Consider the following 20,523-nt stretch of genomic DNA (forward strand, 5'->3'; position numbering starts at 1 on the left):
AAGGAACAACTGAACTCTATGTTGCTAGCTGGTTAAAATCTCGTGATAAGGCATTAGTTTTCAGTTCACAACTCAGTTTATTCTAATTTTTATGTGCTTTTAAGACATAGACAGTTAAAATTAAAATCATTTTTATAGGCCTATGGAACATCCGATATGCTGTTTTTGAATTGAGTGGAAGTACAAATTAAAATGATTTAATTTTGGCACATTGGATATGCATTGGAGCCTTGCTTGGGTTTTCTCTTCTCTTCAACCTTTTCTTCATTCTCGCATTAGCTTATTTGAATCGTAAGTTAAAATTCTTCTTTTGATTTTCAATGCCTATAATTCAACAGTTTTTTACGGTTGCTAAAGAGTTATAATTTTACCCATAAATTTCAGCGTTCGGTGATTCCAAAGCAGCAACTACGGATGAAGACCATAAGAAGAATGAAAGTTCATCCTCTAGGCACCATCCCCTTGAAGGTTTGAACCTAAATATTTGTATACTTCCCCCCTTTAATAATATTTTGATGATTCTAAGTGTATCTTGTTATCATTTATAGAAGTGTGCGTATAACTTAATACTTAGCAGCATTAATTTTTTTCATAAACATGTTTTAGTTAGTTAGTTGCAGCAATATTTTCAGGAAACATTAGTTGATCAAAGTTCTCTTTTTTGTTCAATAGTTGCAAATAGTTCTCATGTATTAAATGGAAATATGTTATTTAACACTGCTAATTGTTTCTGTTTAAGAACAGGTACCGACATGACAGTAAGAAATTCTTCGGATACTATGAATTCATCAAACCATGAATCTAAAAGAGGAATGGTTCTACCATTTCAACCTCTTTCAATGGCATTCAATCGTATAAACTACTATGTAGACATGCCAGCAGTAAGTCTATTAATTATGTAAACTACCATTTTGAACTAAGTAGAAGCTTAACACTAACTAGAGTATAGATATTAATTTTTCTTGTTTTTCACTTTGATCATGTAAGCATTTTCATTTAGTATATCTTTAACAGATTTTTTGGATTTTTCACTGAAGATATGAGCTTATGTTTTATGACTTTTATCACAATAGGAAATGAAGAGTCAAGGAGTGAATAAGGATAAACTTCAACTACTACAAGATGTTAGTGGTGCTTTCAGACCAGGAATATTAACAGCACTTGTAGGTGTTAGCGGTGCTGGAAAGACAACCCTCATGGATGTATTAGCTGGAAGAAAAACAGGTGGGTATATTGAAGGAAGTATCAACATATCAGGTTACAAAAAGAACCAAACAACATTTGCTCGAATAAGCGGTTACTGCGAACAGAACAATATTCATTCTCCATATGTTACTGTCTATGAATCACTACTGTTCTCGGCCTGGCTTTGTCTTCCTTCAGATGTAAAGACACAAACTCGAAAGGTGTGTTGGTGCAAGCTTTGCCATTTTAAGTCTAACATGAAATTCTTTTTCAATATAAATTTGATTTCGTTTTTTATTTCTATTGCTAATGTAGATGTTTGTGGAAGAAGTTATGGAGTTGGTAGAGCTTAAACCACTTAGAGATGCTCTTGTGGGCCTTCCAGGTGTGGGTGGTCTGTCAACAGAACAAAGTTAAAGGCTTACTATTGTTGTGGAACTGGTTGCCAAGCCTTCAATCATCTTCATGGATGAACCAACTTCAGGCCTCGATGCTCGAGCCGCTGCTATCGTTATGCGTACCGTGAGAAACACAGTAGACACAGGGAGAACAGTTGTGTGCACAATTCATCAACCAAGCATAGACATTTTTGAAGCTTTTGATGAGGCAAGTCTAGACTCTCTAGACTCAAGAGTTTTATGTTATTCATTTCCTTGATTGACTATAATTGAATAAATTTTTGATTTCTTTGCTAATATAGCTATTGTTGATGAAAATAGGAGGACGTGTAATATGTGTCGGACCTCTAGGTCGCCACTCACAAAAGCTTGTAGAATATTTTGAAGTGAGTATTGGAAATTTTGAAGTTTTTACATGTCTACTATCTTTGAAGCGTTTATTATTGATCTTAAATGCTTCATCTAATTTACACAAACTTCAGGCTATCTCAGGGGTACAAAAGATCAAGGATGGTTATAATCCGGCCACATGGATGCGTGAGGTCAGCTCTGCTTCAGTTGAGGCTCAATTAGATGTAGATTTTGGAGAGATTTATAACAACTCTACCCTTCACCAGTAAGTTTTTTTTTGTTGCAACTATGTTTTCCTAAATTACAAGCGACAATAATTCTAGCTTTATATATCTTGTTTTCTTTGTACCTTCTTTAGGAGGAATCAAGAACTTGTAAAGGAGCCCAGTACTCCTGCACCGGATTCGAAGGACTTGTACTTCCCAACCAAATATTCGCAATCATTTTTTGTTCAATGCAGAGTTAACTTTTGGAAACAAAATTTGTCTTATTGGAGAAATCCTCAATACAATGTTGTTCGATTTTTCATGACCATACTCATTGGAGTACTGTTTGGTCTAATATTTTGGCAGCAAGCCCAAAAGATGTAAGTCATATTTATTCAGTTTTTATTTATCAATAGTTTGGTTTGGTATTCTAACAAGTTATATTGCACTTCATTAATATGTTAATCTTACTTTTTGCTGAACAAATATTTTGGCAGCAAAACACAACAAGATTTACTGAATCTTTTGGGAGCCATGTACTCTGCCGTGCTTTTTCTTGGCGCAACGAATTCTTCAGCAGTGCAGCCTGTTGTTTCTATTACAAGAACTGTCTTTTATCGAGAAAGAGCAGCAGGGTTGTATTCTGCATTACCCTATGCATTTGCTCAGGTATAAAAGTAAAGGAAGAGTGATCCTATTGACTTTTCTAATAAATTTCATTTTGTTGTATTTCATGAAGCTATACTAAAAGCAATTCATTGATAATGCAGGTGGCAGTTGAGATGTGATGACTGTGGAACACTTTGCATTCCCCGTCTGACATGGAGTATGACATTAGTGTTTTCGTAACTTATCGGTTGGCTGTCATGATAATTGATGATGCCTCTGATATGAGTTGAGGAACAAAGCACTCACCTTAGGAGTAAACAAGCTACTGTTTAGGAGGTTGATTTCAAGGACAAAGATGTTGAAGAAGATGAAAAGGAAATAACATTCCCAATGTCTATTTTCTGTTGAGTTTCAAGGGTCTAATACTCGGCTATTGCCAACTTTACAACTTTTAGTTAGATTTTCTTCCACCAGTGTTCTTTACATAGTCTCATTCCATTTTCAGTGCTAACCTGAAAATAAACATATTTAAGTCGTATTCAATTATTAATTTCTTTGACTATTATCCTTGTTCTCTTCACTTCTTATACTTGCTTCCTTAATGCATATATACTTATTTTTAGTTTGAAAGTTGGATGTTTTGTCCTGCTCCAAAACCAAGAGAGCAAAATTGAATTTCACCCCTGGATTGGTGGTGTGGTTTATTTGATGTTTTCACTGATACAAATTCCCTTAAATGAGTCCTTCACTGCATGAGGCAATTGGATAGCTCAACTTCATCTAGCTAAGTGTAAAAGGAATTAAAGTATCTGATAAATAAGAAAATTCCAACATAACGACTGATATATATTAATATTTGTTCATCCGAAAAACAAATTATAAACCAAATAAAAACAGAACATAATAACACTGTTTACTGATAAAACAGTGTCTCCATAATTACAAAATGAATTTTTAATACTAGATAATGAAGTTTTGCAATTGAAAAAAAAACCATAAAAAGAAGCAATGTTATCAGAAGACAGGACAACCATCAACCTCTATACCCTTTGCAGTTGGACAAGTTGCCAAAGGACAATGCTCACTAGCAGTTCCCCACCAATTCAGACTCACATTTTCCAGTCCTAGTGCAAAGTAAAGCAGCACCGCCATAAATTCCACTCTTGCATCAAGTGCTGCTGATAAAACATAGTTGTATCTCTGCCACCATTGCTTTCTGTAACGGAAGATAAAGAAGTTGAAAATGGTTCCGACTATAATCCATGCATTGTAGTTCAACGCTGTTGCTGGCGGCATCATTCCGGTTGCACCCAAGAGTACTGGAAGATTGATCAATGGAATCCATGACTGTTGTGGAAACGCCTTGTGCAATAGCCAAACTAGTATCGGTCCTATGGCACCTCCAAGGAAAAACCAGTTCAATGCTGAGTACTCTCCAAGAGTACCAAAGATCATCTTAGGTCCTATTAGACCCCAAATAACCGATGCATCGAAGAAAACACGGTCAGTTGGACATGTCCATGGACTGCCTTCGGGAAGAAGATCTACATGACATATGTTTTTGACAAATTCTAGCAACCACCATGCTACACAAATGTTGATAGTTCCAGCAAGCATTGTCCCAATGAACTAAATAATTTCTAACACAAAAAGTACATTAGGTTAGATACCCTATAAGAAAGGTAAATGCTAGTAAAACCTTTCAAAACACAATTATAACAGCTGAATAAATAGATATACCTGCACTAAGAACATAGACCTTGGAGGAATTTTCATGTAGTCTCCGAGCTTGAAATCGCTAAGGAACGAAACAGCCTGTGCCATGCTTATGTAACCATACGTTTTGAAGCATACATTTGCAATCGGTCTTCCAGGGTAAATGATACCGAATATATACTCGGCGATGATATTCAACCCCGGTGTTTGTATTCAGATTTCAGAGCATTAAGTTATTTAGTTTAAAAACAAACTCTGTTTCTTTTTAAGCAAAAGTTTCAAGATGTTAATTAACCTGGTTTGTGGTAGCAGTTATGATGCTAATTGGGAGGGTAAACATAAAAGCCATTGCTGAAGCAAAGAGAAGTCCCCACCAAGGCATCTGAATCTCATGATTTAGAAAAATGCAGATCAGTAAAGAAACAACAAGTGTCACTCCTAACAACAAATAAAACCACAAAGAAGGAATGTCTTTGTAGTTTTTCATCAATCTTGTGTGAATATCTTCTTTGCCTTCTTTAGAAGCCCGATACCGCTCCATAATCTCCCTGACAAGTGACAACACGATATCATAAACAATTACATGTCTTTTAAATAGTTTGACATTGAGTAATGAGTCTTGAGCATTGTACCTTCCATGGAAGCAAACAACGTGTGTAATGGTGGAAGCTATAGTGGCGAATCCAAATCCATAAGTAAGAGAGAAAAACACACTTAAATGAATTTCACCTTGTTCTTGATACTTCGCTAGATCGATCTGAAATTTGTCATTAACAATAGCAGATATGTTGTATTGTTGACCATCTCCTGTGAACAAATCAGATGAGAAAATGGAAAACTTATTTGCATCATACACATCCAATACGCTATAGGAATCACAGCATAAACAATCACCGCATAGCCAACGAAAACATTGACAATGGCAAAGAAAGGTGAGATAAGAGGACTAAACAAGAAGGAAGCAACTGCAGCCCAATCAAGCGTAAGGGCACCGAATCCTAAACCGCTCATGCCTGAACCTAATTGTTGAGCTGTCACTGACTTGGAGAATACCCAACATACCCATGATATGCTTGTAAGCGTTGTGAATAAGTATCCAGGGCTGATATACCATAAGAAACTACATACTAGTGCTATGAAGAAAAACTTTGCCCTCGAAAATTTGTGAGGATCTTCATCTTTCTCATGCAAAGATCTGCATACATTAAAAAAACTTTAGTAAATTGAGCCTCTGAAAACTTAACGGCCCTGATAACCAGTGGCGGAGCCAGAAATTTTAGGGAGCCTGGGCAAAAATTTTACACTTTATTTTTACTAATTTTATACCCTGTTTCTACTAATTTTGCCCTTGATTTTGTCTAAAAAATTTGCCATTGATTTTTTCTAGAAATTTTGCCCCTGTTTTTACTAATTTTGCCCTATATTTTGTCTAAAAATTATTAATTTTGCCCCTGGTATTGTCTAAAAATCGACTATTAGGTGGGGGAGTATACAACGAAAGGAGGGGTTGAGCCCGGGCGCGTGCCTGGGCTGGCTGGGCCATAGATCCGCCCCTGCTGATAACTACAATTCAAAAAGCATGTATATACATATATACACATTCTGGTCTCAAATATAAGCAAAATTTGGTCTTTTTTCGACCAAATTTACGCAAATTTACTCTGAAAGCTCAATATCAAACATGAACACGGTTAAAAAATGGGTGGAGTGTCCCATACTTCATCTTGAGCAGCTTCATCTTTCGTCCATATTTATCGATCTCATTGCCTTCACCAACCTTGAGAATATGATTTCGTTGGCGCCGAAGAGGTCGAAGTCATGTTCATCTGTTCGCAGTGTTTACCTGTTCGCAGGTTCGTAGAGAGAGTAAACAAAAATCGAAAGTGGAAGAAGATATAAGAACATATGATTTGAAGAATTACGGAGTATGTCAAATTTGGGAGAAGGTTGCAGAAGAAGAACAGATGGGTGGAATTTAGGGATTTAGGGTTTTGAAGGGAAGTTGGGAGAAGGGTGAAGGATGAAGAAGAAGAAGAATGATAATATGAGTTTAAAAAAATTGTAATCTAATAAAAGTTAATTTTAATTTGTAAGATATTATTAAATGAATGGGGACTTATATGCAATAATCAAAAGTTTTTTTAAAAAATGGGTCCCACAGTAAAGTTATTTTACCATAGAGCTGATATGGCTTAGTTTAACTTAGAATTAATTAGGGTTGATTAAGACTTTAATTCTATTGGTCAATTGCAGTGACTTCGCCACTGAAGTCAAATTGATGACTGCACCATAGAAGCTCCCTTAATCATTCCATTAGTTAATTATCATTAAAATTAAAATAATTAATGATTAAGCAGTCAATTTTATCTTTAAATTACTCTATTATTTAATTTTATCTCTAAGCTATTAAATTTAACTAAAAAAATTCTAAACTATTCTATCATCCAACTATTTAGGGAACAAACTAGTTGGATGAAAGACCAGTTGAGTGATTAATTGATTTTAATTGTTAAGAGATTGATTAGAGTGATAATTTAGAGAATAAATTATGTATTTATTCAAGAAAATTTCTTCACCCACCTCTTAACCTTCTTGCCAACCCCCGGAAGTTCATCTCCGGACGCACCCCCCTTGGAGAATTCGGAAATGAACCTCCGAAAATATGTCTGGACAGAATAAAATTAAAAACAACAACAATTCGCTTTATTTAATCGGGTGAAGTTTACAACGACAATATTACATAAAATTAAAGTTACATATTGTTGAACACGGGTAGGTGGGGATGAGAGAGTGGTGGGGAGAAAAAAAGGCTTCCAAATTTCAAAAGGTGTACTACTGTGAGTAACAAATGACGGAGGAGGTGTAACCGGGGCCGGAACATATGACGGAGGAGGTGGATGTCCGGAGGAAGAAGAACCGGAGGTACGTCCACCGCGAGATAAAGGAGCCAATCAATGTAAGTTATAATTTATCATTATCATCAGGGGACGTCATTACAAAAAATCAAGAAAAAAATCTTATTATTTTTAATCTTGATTTTTTAGAAATGACGTCCCCAGATGATAATGATAAACTATAGCTTACTTGGCTCCTTTGTCTCGCGGTGGACGTACCTCCGGTTCTTCTTCATCCGGACATCCACCTCCTCCGTCATATGTTCCGGCTCCGGTTACACCTCCTCCGTCATTTGTTACTTACAGTAGTACGTATTATTTTTATTAACATGATAAATCCAATACAAAACACTGCGATACAATCCGAAATCCGAACAAAACAAAACAAAACACGTCAAACAAAACAAAAACATGTTATTCGGCCCGACGAGCGTTACAAAATACACATCAAACAAAAAAAAAACACGTTATTCTTCTCGACGAGCGAACTCCTCCGAATGAAGATAATTATACCAATCCGCATCCCACTCAGTCTCAGAACCATCAGCGTTTATCACGACTCTCGCGCCTAAAGACTGAGCTTGAGCATCCGGGCCCCGGGCCCCTTGGGAACGAGAAGTAGAGCCGGTCGAAACCTTCTTCTTCTCCTTCACCTCTTTCACCTTCTTCACCTCCTTCACCTCTTTCACCTCTTTCTTTGAAGAATCCTTTCTTCCCTTAGAGCCCTCTCTAGAAGACATGTTCCTGTAAACAATTGAAATCGATTAATATGCGAGGCAAAATAAAAAACAAAAAAATTTGAACTTCTGATATATTTCGGAAGTTCATTTCCGAAAACTGGGATGGAGGTGTTTTCGGAAATGAACTTCCCAAACACCCCTGCGATGCAATTTTCTTCAACTTCCATGGCAGACCCCTAAATCAAGCTTCAAACCAAATCAAAATGCTTCTAAACAACCTAAATACTACTAACAACCTAGCCATATATCATTTATGCAATTAAAACCCTAAATAACATGCATTTGAATAATAGATCTAAAAATTTCAAAACTTACAAAGTGTTAGGATTGAGGGCTTTTGATTGTTGTTTAGCAGTGTGATTGGAGCCTTGATGCAGCTTTGGAATTCTGTTTGCACAAATTTTCGCCTCTGCCACTTTTTGTTTTGATTTAGGGTAAATGATTGGGGGAGGGGGAGTGTTTTGATAAATCTGCAGAAATCGCAGTATTTCGGAAGTTCACTTCCGAAATAATTGTTTCGGAAATGAACTTCCGAAGTAAGTCAATTTTTTTTAAAAAACACGCTTTCGGAAATGAACTTCCGAAGCAGGGGTAGTTTTGGTTTTTCGCAGGAGGTGACCACCCATAGGGAGGTGGGTAAAGAAATTTTCTTTATTCAATAATTAACATGAAAACTATTATTTGTAACAAATAAAACACAACTGAACTATTCTAAATAGTACTTTTAGATATGATCAAGTAGTAAACATCAATTATATTTTTAGAATTGATCAACAAATCTTACAAAATTGGAAACAATTGTAACCATCCAAATCCGTTTACACTCTAATTATGCACACCCTAACATAACCAAATTATCATTTCTAGGTCCAAAAAATTCCTCACATAAAATGATTATTTCACAAAGAATCGCACAATTACGGAAATCACAAAACAAAACTAAAATGAAAATAAAATCAAACAAAACTAAAAGAGAGATATAGAGAGATATATCATAGAATACACACACAAATCTTTGAACCAAAACAAAATAACTTTCTGCGCACATTATCAAAAACAAAACTCTACCACTAGAAAGCGCACATTAGCCTCAAGAAGAAAAACAAAAAGAAAATGAACCATTACTCTCATTTCAACATCTCTAAAAATGAATAGAAAGAGTACCTGAACACCATGAGAATCAAAATTCATGACCCAGATCTTAGCACCAACATCACCCAAGACGCGAAGTTCGACCCGGTCATTCAACGAAACATCTCTAATCAAATCAGCAGCATCACTGCATTAACTTGCAACAAATTAACCCTATCAAACCCAATCGTAGCCACAACTTGTCTTACTTACACTATGCGCATCTTGATAAAATCCTGGAACCGGAGCTTTTCCCAACGGAGTTCTACGGTACATGACAGGAAACCTAGACTCTCTGTATTTGATTCCCATCTTATTCGAATTAATCGCCATGAATAGTAGACGAATCGTTACGGATAGTGAAGTGATGCTTTAGTTAGGGTTGTGCGGGGAGGTGCAGTTTGGCGGAGGCGACGGAGAAGGGAGATGATGTGGTGCTTTTTCCTCTTTGTGTTTCAGTTTCTTTTTTCTTTTACTTTTTTTAATTTTTTTACTAAATTTTAATAATAAAACCTAACTAAAAAAAATTTTGGGCCAGGTGGAGCTCGGGCATAAGCCCACCCTGGCCGTACGGTGGATCCGCCACAGTCCTCTTGTTCTTATAGCCTTAGGACTGTGATACAAATGGTATTGAACAAACCGTTTAATTGTCCATATGTTTGATTTCTGTTAACTCTTACGGATCCTGTTCATTGTTTTGGAAAGTTTTAAAGATGGTGAAGAGTTTATTTCTTTTGAGATCTTTGACATTTTAATTTTCTGTTTAATAAAAGATTAATAACAACTATAAATAGAATAAAGAGAATAATGATAATAATAATATGAAATAATGATAATAATAAATTAAATAATGAAATAGTAATGGACTCTATTTAATAATAAAGGTTAATATATATTTTGCCCCCTGTAAAAAAAAAATTCCAAGATTCCTTGACAATTTTTATTATTATTCTATTGTCAAGTTGTTAAGATGCTAAATATTAAAGCTTAAAAACATGGTCTCAATGGGAGTTGAACCCAAGACCCAAAATTTACAAGAATCACTACATTACCACTAAGCTCAGCTTTGTTCATGACATTTTGTTGTCTTTGCTAATACTTAAAACGTTATTATAAACCAAAGAATCATAGTTAATTGCTATTTAAAACGTTATTATAAACTAAAGCATCATAATTAAGAATAGATACTTAATTGCTATTTAAAAATAATGCTCATATAAAGAAAATTTGAATGGGATAATGAAGGATAGAAAAACACTTAGAAAGGGGGGGTTTGAATAAGTGTAGCTTTAAAAACTTGACAGATAAAAATAAATTGCACAGTTATTTTTATCCTGGTTCGTTGTTAACTAAACTACTCCAGTCCACCCCCGCAGAGATGATTTACCTCAACTGAGGATTTAATCCACTAATCGCACGGATTACAATGGTTTTCCACTTAGTCAGCAACTAAGTCTTCCAGAGTCTTCTGATCACACACTGATCACTCCAGGAACAACTGCTTAGATACCCTCTAAGACTTTCTAGAGTATACTGATCCACACGATCACTCTAGTTACAACCTGCTTAGAAAACTTCTAAGACTTCCTAGAGTATTCTGATCCACACGATCACTCTAGTTCCTTACAACTTAATGTAATCAATTCTAAGAGTATTACAAATGCTTCTTAAAAGCTATAATCACAAACTGTGATATTTCTCTTAACGTTTAAGCTTAATCTCACTAATATATTACAACAGCAATGTAGTGAGCTTTGATGAAGATGAAGATTCTGAGCTTTGATTTGAACAGCGTTTCAGCAAGTTGATATTCACAGAATAGGTGTAGAATCGTTAACCTTGCTTCTCATCAGAACTTCATATTTATAGGCGTTGAGAAGATGACCGTTGAGTGCATTTAATGCTTTGCGTGTTCCGTACAGCATCGCATTTAATGTTATACGCTTTTGTCAACTACCTCGAGCCTTGTTCACGCTGTGTCTACTGACGTTGCCTTTAATAGCTTTTAACGTTCCTTTTGTCAGTCAGCGTAGCCTGCCACTTGTACTTCCTTCTGATCTGATGTTTGTGAATACAACGTTTGAATATCATCAGAGTCAAACAGCTTGGTGCATAGCATCTTCTGATCTTCTGACCTTGAAGTGCTTCTGTTGCGTGATACCATCTTCTGAGCTTCAGTGCTTCTGATCTCATGTTCTTCTGATGCTTCCATAGACCCATGTTCTGATTCTGCTTCGACCATCTTCTGATGTCTTGCCAGACCATGTTCTGATGTTGCATGCTGAACCCTTTGAGACAAAGCTTCTGAGCGCTGAATTATGCATACTCTTTATATATTTCCTGAAAAGGAAATTGCATTGGATTAGAGTACCATATTATCTTAAGCAAAATTCATATTATTGTTATCATCAAAACTAAGATAATTGATCAGAACAAATCTTGTTCTAACAATCTCCCCCTTTTTGATGATGACAAAAACATATATAGATGATATGAATTTGCGATCAGAAAGAGCAGACGGCAAAAGACAAATTACACAGCTATAGCATAAGCATATGAATATGTCTCCCCCTGAGATTAACAATCTCCCCCTGAGATAAATAATCTCCCCCTGAACTAAATACTCGAAGAACTTTAATAAAAGACTTCCCTGATTATTTCGGTAGAGACGATCACATAAGCTTCTGTCTTCAGAGAATTCATAGCTTCTGACTTCTGCTTCCATTGGACAGCTTCAGAACTAGAATTTCTTTAGATCCTTAGAACACTCACAGCTTCTGATTCCTTCTTCTATCTAGGACAGCTTCAGAACTTGAATTTCTTTGATCTTCAGAACATTCACAGCTTCTGATTTCTGCTTCCATCTAGGACAGCTTCAGAACTTGAATTTCTTTGATCTTCAGAACATTCACAGCTTCTGATTTCTGCTTCCATTTAGGACAGCTTCAGAACTTGAGTTTTCTGGATCTTTAAATCATTCACAGCTTCTGATTTCTGCTTCCCTCAGATAGCTTCAGAGCTTTGAATTTCTACCAACATCACTTCATGCTAGATTTGTATCAGAACATTGTTGAATGTACCAGAGCATCTTCAGAGCATCTCTACATCCTGAAATGTTACAGAACAAAAACTAAACGACAAAAGTCAGCATGAACGAGTCAGAACATAAAATGTATATTAGAATACATGATATGTATCAGAGCCATATATATCAGAGCCATATAGGCTAAAATAATGTATCAGAGCAAATAGAATTTTGTCAGAACAAATAGACAAATATGGATCAAATTCTATTATCAGTGCTTCTGATTCATTCTTCTTTCTTGCTTCTGATATCTGAAGCTTGATAGCACTTAGCTTGCTTCAGTTCCCATGAGCTTATTCTTTTTACAGAATAACACTTCTTATGGTTTTGCTTCTTGTGTTTGCTTCTGAAGATTCTCTTCACTTCTTTATACCTGCAAACCACTTAAACCATATAGAACTTGCAGTTCTTGTTAGTAAATGTGTGGGAGCTTTACCCAGCAACTGATAGATTAATCAAATCATTTATCATTTATCTTCTCCCCCTTTTTGTCATAACATCAAAAAGAATATTTCAAAAGATTCAGATGTATAAAACGACAAATAAAAACACTGGAATGTGAAAACAAAGAAACTTTTCATTGATACTCAAAAAGAAAAGTTACATAAGGTGGATGCAGGAAAACAGATGCAACAAGAAAAGAAAACTACTAAGACCAAAGGACTAAGATCCTAGCCTACGCAAAATCCGCGCCAGAACATCATGAATCCCGTCGGTGCTTGTAGTTTGCCTTGCCATGAAGGAGCGAAACTCAGCATTGGCTACTTCTTGCGCGTCCAATCGAGAAGCCAGCCTAGCTTGATTCTGATGAAGAGCTTCCAAGGTCTCCAACAGAGCTGAGTTTTCACCAGAAGAAGAAGCACCTGAATTTCTGCCAAACGGGACAGCAATCTCAGCAGGGTGATCTTTTGGGAGATCGTCAGCTTGTGCATCTTCCATTTCCTCATCTGAGTCTGACTCAGAAGTAGCCTTAGCATATTCTGGTTCAGGCAGCTCAGAAGTTCCAACTTCCAACGCTTGAAGAATAGCTGCTAGGTTTGTTGGAGGAGTAGGACCAGCAACTTCAGCACGATAGACCACTACTGGAAAGACCATGTGAGGTGCTTTTTCAGAAGGGTTCATTCTGAACCAGTTGAACAGCCACTGAAAATCTCCAGTCAGCACAGGAAACCATGGTTTCCACACCACGATGTCTCTGCAGAGATTTTCTTCTTCCAACTCTTCTGCAGGTATCTTCTTCTCAAGAACACTTCTGTTCCTGATGAGATGGTGATAGCTGCTTTCACCAACTTCCAACCGAAGACCATGAGTACCAGGAGCTTCAGACATGATCCTTCTCTGAGTGTCTGTAGCCCTAACCAGAAAATCCTGACGAAAGGTATCCCAAAGGTTGTTTGTAGCATACTCATCCAGATGGTTAAGGTGAGCAGCACCCAGAATCTCCAACCAGCCATTTACATCAGAATGTAAAAGCTCCAGAAGTGATTGAGTGGTAGGGGTTGGAGGGTTGACAGTGAACCTGGAGTCGGGAAAAACAATACTATAGGGATTAGGTGTTCTGGTGGGAAAAGGTTGTGAGAGAGGTGAAGAAATATCTGATGGATGGGTTGAGGGAGAGGAAAGGTTAGATGAGGAAGAAGTTGAGTCTTGAAGGTAAAAAGATGAGGAAGACGATGGAGATGATGGAGGGCTTTCACCAGGGGGTTGAAACACACGTCTAGAATAGTTTCCAGATAACTTTGCTTCGATTGAATTCACCTTGAGAGGGTCATAGGTGATCTTTATCTTTTTGGGTTTGGTTTCTGGTTCAGCAGTTGCCTTTCTCTTTTGTTTCCGATCATTATCTTGATTCCCAGAGCTTGACGATGGATTCATGATGAAGTTGCAGATATTGGAAACTGCTAGGGTTTATGATATGAATGCAGAGAGAGAGAACGAAAAAGAAACTGAATGCAAAGTGAGAGAAATATAAGAGGGAAAAGAACCGTTTGAAGAATATAAAAAGAAAACTGAAAGAGAGTAAATGATGAAAAGCATTTAATGTTACGTGACGTGAGGAGAGATAATAATGACAAAAGACGTGATTTGCACAGTTACCTAAGTAGACGTCCCCTCAACTGCACGCACGCTCGTCCAGGAATAGTGAACACGTGTTTACCATCTGGATAGCCAGTTACAGCTGTTTTGCTTTTAAAGAGATTCTGAATCAACTTAGACAATAAAACGTTAGTAATAACTGAATCACAATTTCTAATTGATTTCAATCAGAACTTCTTATAAAAGAGATTCCATTTCAGAATATACTCATACATAAGAACTTCTCATCTTCTCATTCTGGACTTGTTTCTGAAGACCCATTTTGTACTGACTATATTGAATTCATCTGGTCTAGGAACAAGATCCCAAACATCATTCCTTGTAAACTGATTCAGTTCTTCTTGCATAACAATTGTCCAGTCTGGATCTTCTAGAGCATGATCAACAGAAGTTGGCTCGATCAAAGATACAAGACCTAATTGACAGTTTGCATTGTTCTTAAGGAATGCTCTTGTTCTTATTGGATCATCCTTCTTTCCAAGAATGACATCTTCTGAATGACCAGAAGTGAGTCTGGATGATCTTCTGACAGATGGTTCTTCAGAAATGCTTAGATTGTCCAGAGAAGCTCATACTTGATCTTCAGATTCTTTGCTTCTGAGAAGCTCTGCTTCTGATGCGTTGCTTCTTGGCTCAACAACTTCTGATATGTCAATATCACAATCTGCAAAATTATCAAACTGCTTTGGTTTTTCAGAACCAAGCTTATCATCAAACCTGATATTGATTGATTCTTCCACAATCAATGTTTCAGTATTGTATACTCTGTAGCCTTTTGAGCGTTCAGAATATCCAAGAAGGAAACATTTTTGAGCTTTGGAATCAAACTTACCAAGATGATCTTTAGTGTTCAGAATAAAGCATACACATCCAAAAGGATGGAAATAAGAAATGTTGGGCTTTTTATTCTTCCACAATTCATAGGGAGTCTTATTTAGAATAGGTCTGATAGAGATTCTATTCTGAATATAGCATGCAGTGTTTATTGCTTCTGCCCAGAAATGCTTAGCCATATTGGTTTCATTGATCATGGTTCTGGCCATTTCTTGCAGAGTCCTATTCTTTCGTTCTACAACTCCATTTTGCTGTGGAGTTCTAGGACAAGAGAAATCATGGGCAATACCATTCTCTTTGAAGAATTCTTCAAAGGATCTGTTCTCAAATTCACCACCATGATCACTTCTGACCTTTATGATTTTACACTCTTTTTCAGATTGAATCTGAATGCAGAAGTCAAAGAACACTGAATGAGTCTCATCCTTGTGTTTCAAGAATTTTACCCACGTCCAGCGACTATAATCATCTACGATGACTAATCCATATTTCTTCCCTCTGACAGATGCTGTTTTGACTGGGCCAAACAGATCAATGTGCAGGAGTTCTAATGGCCTTGAGGTAGAAACAACATTCTTGGACTTGAATGCAGGTTTGGAGAACTTGCCCTTCTGACATGCTTCACAAAGAGCATCTGATTTGAATTTCAGATTAGGGAGTCCTCTGACAAGATCCAGTTTGTTAATCTGAGAAATCTTTCTCAAACTAGCATGACCTAATCTTCTGTGCCAGACCCACTGCTCTTCAGAAACAGACAAAAGACAAGTCACCTTCTGACTCATAAGATCTTGCAGATCTGTCTTATAAATGTTATTCTTCCTCTTGCCTGTAAATAGGATTGAGCCATCCTTCTGATTTACAGCCTTGCAAGACTTTTGATTAAAGATCATATCATAACCATTGTCACTTAATTGACTGATAGATAAGAGGTTATGTGTTAATCCTTCTACAAGAAGTACATTAGAAATGGAAGGAGAGTTACCAGACTTTATAGTTCCAGAGCCAATTATCTTGCCCTTCTGATCTCCTCCAAACTTGACTTCTCCTCCAGACTTAAGCACCAGGTCTTGGAACATAGACCTTCTTCCTGTCATGTGTCGTGAGCATCCAGAGTCCAGGTACCATGACATGTTGTGCTATGTCATTTTTGCAGCCAAGGATATCTGCAATAGGAATAATCTTATCCTTAGGTACCCACATTTTCTTGGGTCCTTTCTTGTTAGATTTTCTCAAGTTCTGATTGAACTTGGGTTTGACATTGTAAGTAATAGGAGGAACAGCATGATAATTCTTAATGTGAGTTTCATGATAATTCTTAATGTGAGTTAATAGTTCTGATTGAACTAGTTAAAATTATTTAAATTAAAAATAAATTAATTTAGGTTATAGTAATTTAATTTAGTTTATATTTTATAATTTATTTAACGTTAACAGTAAAATAAATATTAATTACTATATTATTATTTAACTAATATTAATTAATAACGTTAACTATTAACTAATAAATATTAACTAATAATTATTAATTTAAATATTAACTATTAACTAATATATTACTGTACATGAACATTATTTTTAGATTGTAATTTAAATATTAAAGTTATAATATTTTTTAAAGTTTATAATAACGTTTTAAATATAAATAATATTTGATATTTTTTAAACATTAATGTATTAACATTAATATTTAAACTAATTTATGTAATAAAAAATAAACCAAATTAAAATTTGATCGTACCTGATCAGGAGAATCGTCAAGGCGCAATATCTGGCTTGAAGAGCAAGGTGGGGGGGTACCTGCAAGGTCCTCCGATGCTTAAGTCAGTAGCTATCAGAGAAGGAGGTTTAGAGTGAAGAATAGAATACCCGACCCTCTAGTGACAGAGGGTATTTATAGCCCCCAGCGCTGGGCCAAGGTTCCCTAATTGGGCCAGGTCCAATTGGAGGCCCACGTGCTAGGGAACTGCCAGAACGTCCCGTGCTAGGGCTGAGTCAGCAGGAGACTCACGTTCTGGATGCACATAGCGTAGGGTTCGGAGATGGTTGACCGAATCCTTCGCTGAGACGTGACGCGTGGTCTTCGCGCGTGGATAACTCTCGGCGGTTATCCAGTAAGGGGGCCCAAATGATTTGGGCCTGCTCGTCTAGAGTCTTCGCGCGGGAGCAGCCCTTGACGGTTGGCTAGTGATTGAGCCCAAGGGATTTGGGCCTGCTCGGCTAGTAACAAGGGTTGGGCCTGCTCGGCTCAGTCCAGAACAGGAGCCCCCCAAGTCATTAGTCTTGTAAGGGTGATGAATTAAACCAGGAGGTTAGCCGAGCACGAGCAACGGTCTCCAATGTCGGGCTTCTCGCGGGTTTAGGTCGACCGATGTCCAAGGGAGCCGGGGAGACGTTGTCTTGGTTTTTAATGCTTTGGTTGTCACTTGTCAGCGTGATTGATAGGTGTCAGCTGTACAGGCTGTAATTATTGATGCGTCGTTTTGAGGGATAAAGCAGATAGCGCCTTTTGGAGTTCCCAAGACGTTTTGGGACGCGTGGCAACCTTTCATGGAGGGAGCCGCCTTTGGGGTGTAGGCAATGATGGCGCCTCCTAGGCTGCCTAGGCCATCATGACACCCTTTGGCCTTCTTTCCCTATATAAGGAGTGAGGAGATCACTCATTTGTCACTTAACATTTTTCACGCCTTCAAGATTCGCTCACTGCTCTCCCCCTCGTCTCGTTCATATCTTCTTCGTTTTCTTCAAGTAAGTTTTTCGTCTCCTTCATGTCTTTATTTAAGTTTTATGTATTAGTTTTGAGTATGGCGGGCACGATTTGATGAGTGCGACGAGCAAGGTTTATGAATTAACCGTGTAGACCTAGAAGATAATCGTTTCTTCCATGCGTTTGCCGAGTGAGTTTTGAGTGAACGGAGCTAGAACGTTTGAATGAGACGCCCAGCTTTTAGGATTAATAAGGAGTAGTTTGAAGGCCACGAGCAATGGAGGTTGCATGTCTCGGTGAGGACATGAGTTTGCCGACCTCCGCTGCGTGCGACGACTATGCTCTGAGGGCGCTTTAGCTCGTCGGCCATTTGATGATTGGGGGAGTTTTCTTCGTCCCTTTTCCTCGCCCTTTCACTTGACTTGCGGTGGAAGGGTGGATTTGACCAGTCGAATTCACGGTTTCCTCTGCTTTTCAGGTAAATGGCCGACGAGAACAAGGACGATGTCGTCTTCGACATTTCAGATGGGGATGAAGCTGTTGGGTCGCAAGGGGACATTCCCGTCGTCGAGACCTCCCCCAGGGCACTTGAAGAATGGGTGGCCGTTGCTCCGAGGATGATTGCATCGCGCTTCACGACACGTCCTAAGGAAGCTTTTAACGTGATCGAGGACCTTGACCAGGACGAGGAGCCTTCTTGGGGCGCCTTTGTGCCTAAATCTCATCAGAGGATCTGCTCGCAATTCCCTGGTCCTCGTTTCGCAATGTATGAGTTCGTCTTTAAGGAGGCTGGTCTCCGTCTTCCCTTCACTCATTTGCAGCGGAGTGTCTTCAGTTGGCTGCGCTTGTGCCCGTCTCAGCTTCATCCCAACGCTTTAGCGTTCTTAAGAGCCTTCTAAATCGTATGTGGGTACTTGGATGTGGAAGCGACCCTGCCTCTTTTCTTCAGGGTGTTTCACTTGCAGAGGTTGCGTGATCCGGACGACAAGTGGAGTTGGGTGTCGTTTAAGCAGCCGAAGAAGCTGTTCGCAATTTATCTGGACTCTATCAAGCATTTCAAGAGTCGATACTTTTTGGTTAAGTCACTTACCCCCGAGGCCGAGAACCACTTGTTCGAGGAGCGCGAGTATATCGAGGATGGAGTGAAGAAGGTGGGTCCATCTGCTCGGTTCCCGTTGGAGTGGCAGCCTGACCACTTCGAGCACAGGACCGACTATTACATCTTCCGGGACGAGGATCTCAATGAGCGTGATACGGGGGGGTATCAGCGGCTCGCTTCTTTCGTGGACGGGTTTAGACCGGCAATATGTACGTATCCCAACGGGGATCCCCTATTCGAGGAAGATGGAGGCCCTATGATGGAGCCTCGGTACATCAACACCAAAGTTGTCCTCGAGTGCGGAAGTTACGGGGACGCTATGATTTTGTTAGGTGAGATAGCTATTATTTGTTCGAGCAATATCTTTTTGGTTCTAACTCTTTATTTTGCAGGAAAAATGGCCGATTTGCATGACAAAGTTACGAAGATGCGGGCAAAGAACAAGGGGGCCATCAAGGTGTCCGTGAAACGAACGCGGGTCGAGGAGGTCAAGGCGGCTGCCGCGGGTGTCCCTGACAGTGGCTCCCCTTCGTCAGTTGGGACGACCTCGCGTGGTTCTCCAGCCGGGAAAAAGCAAAAGAATGAAGGGACCACGGAGCTTCGTCCTCTTATCATTGACAACCCCTCTGAGGAAGACATAGTGCTGCCCTCTTGTACTCTGCACAGGGGAATCTTCTCAAAGAAGAATGTGCTCCTCGAGCGCGAGGAGGTGAGGCACATCGTCAGGCGGGACCGGGTGGCTCGGGACAAGGACTTGTCCGAGGACCTCGAAGGGATGATGAGGGTGGCCGCCTTGGCCTTGGCTCTCAATGCTCAAAATGTCTGTCCTCAGAAGGACTATGATGCTCTTCAGACCAAATATGATGAGCTAGAGCACGAGTTCGAACAGTACAAGGATAAGTATGAGGTCCAGAGCGGCATAGTGGAGGACCTCGTCAAAGAGCAGAACAAGGTCGTGGAGTTGGAGGCCGAGGGAAAAAGGCTCCGTGAGCGAATTGCTGAGTTGGAGAGGTCTCATCTCCCTGCGGCCGAGGAGGATGAAGACGAGAAAGCCTTGGTGACGCGTTCTCAGCTTCTGGGCAAGGTGAGGGAGCTGGAGGTCGACTGTGTTGCTACCTTGGGGGTCGGTTTCAAAGCTGCAGTGGATCAGCTGAAAGTCCTCAACCCGCGCCTGGTGACGAAGGGCATTGGTCCATATCATAAGGTCGTGGACGGGCGAATTGAATCAAACCCGGAGTTCGAGGACTGGGAAGATGAGCAGGAGCCCCAGGGTGAGGACAACGGTGCCGAGGATGAGGATGGCGGCGTCTGACCAGTTTCTTTTTTATTGTGGCCTGCGTGCCAATGTTTTGTGGCCTGCGCGCCAAAGTAGCTAGTTGGGCGATGCCCGGATGATTTTTGTAACATTTGGATATCTCCGGCCAATTTGGTCGGTTTTTAATATTCTGTGTTTTATGCTCCAATGTTTATTTGT

At 38.8% G+C, this 20,523-nt stretch overlaps 2 pseudogenes; one reads left to right on the forward strand and one right to left on the reverse strand.

Moving 5' to 3' along the window:
• Positions 1-218: 218 nt before the first annotated feature.
• On the forward strand, positions 219-3,236 carry LOC131657068 (pleiotropic drug resistance protein 2-like; annotated as a pseudogene).
• A 527-nt stretch (positions 3,237-3,763) lies between these two features.
• On the reverse strand, positions 3,764-9,563 carry LOC131659637 (oligopeptide transporter 4-like; annotated as a pseudogene).
• Between the last annotated feature and the right edge of the window lie 10,960 nt (positions 9,564-20,523).

Source organism: Vicia villosa, linkage group LG3 (genome assembly GCF_029867415.1).
Source record: "Vicia villosa cultivar HV-30 ecotype Madison, WI linkage group LG3, Vvil1.0, whole genome shotgun sequence".
NCBI classification, from domain to species: Eukaryota; Viridiplantae; Streptophyta; class Magnoliopsida; order Fabales; family Fabaceae; genus Vicia; species Vicia villosa.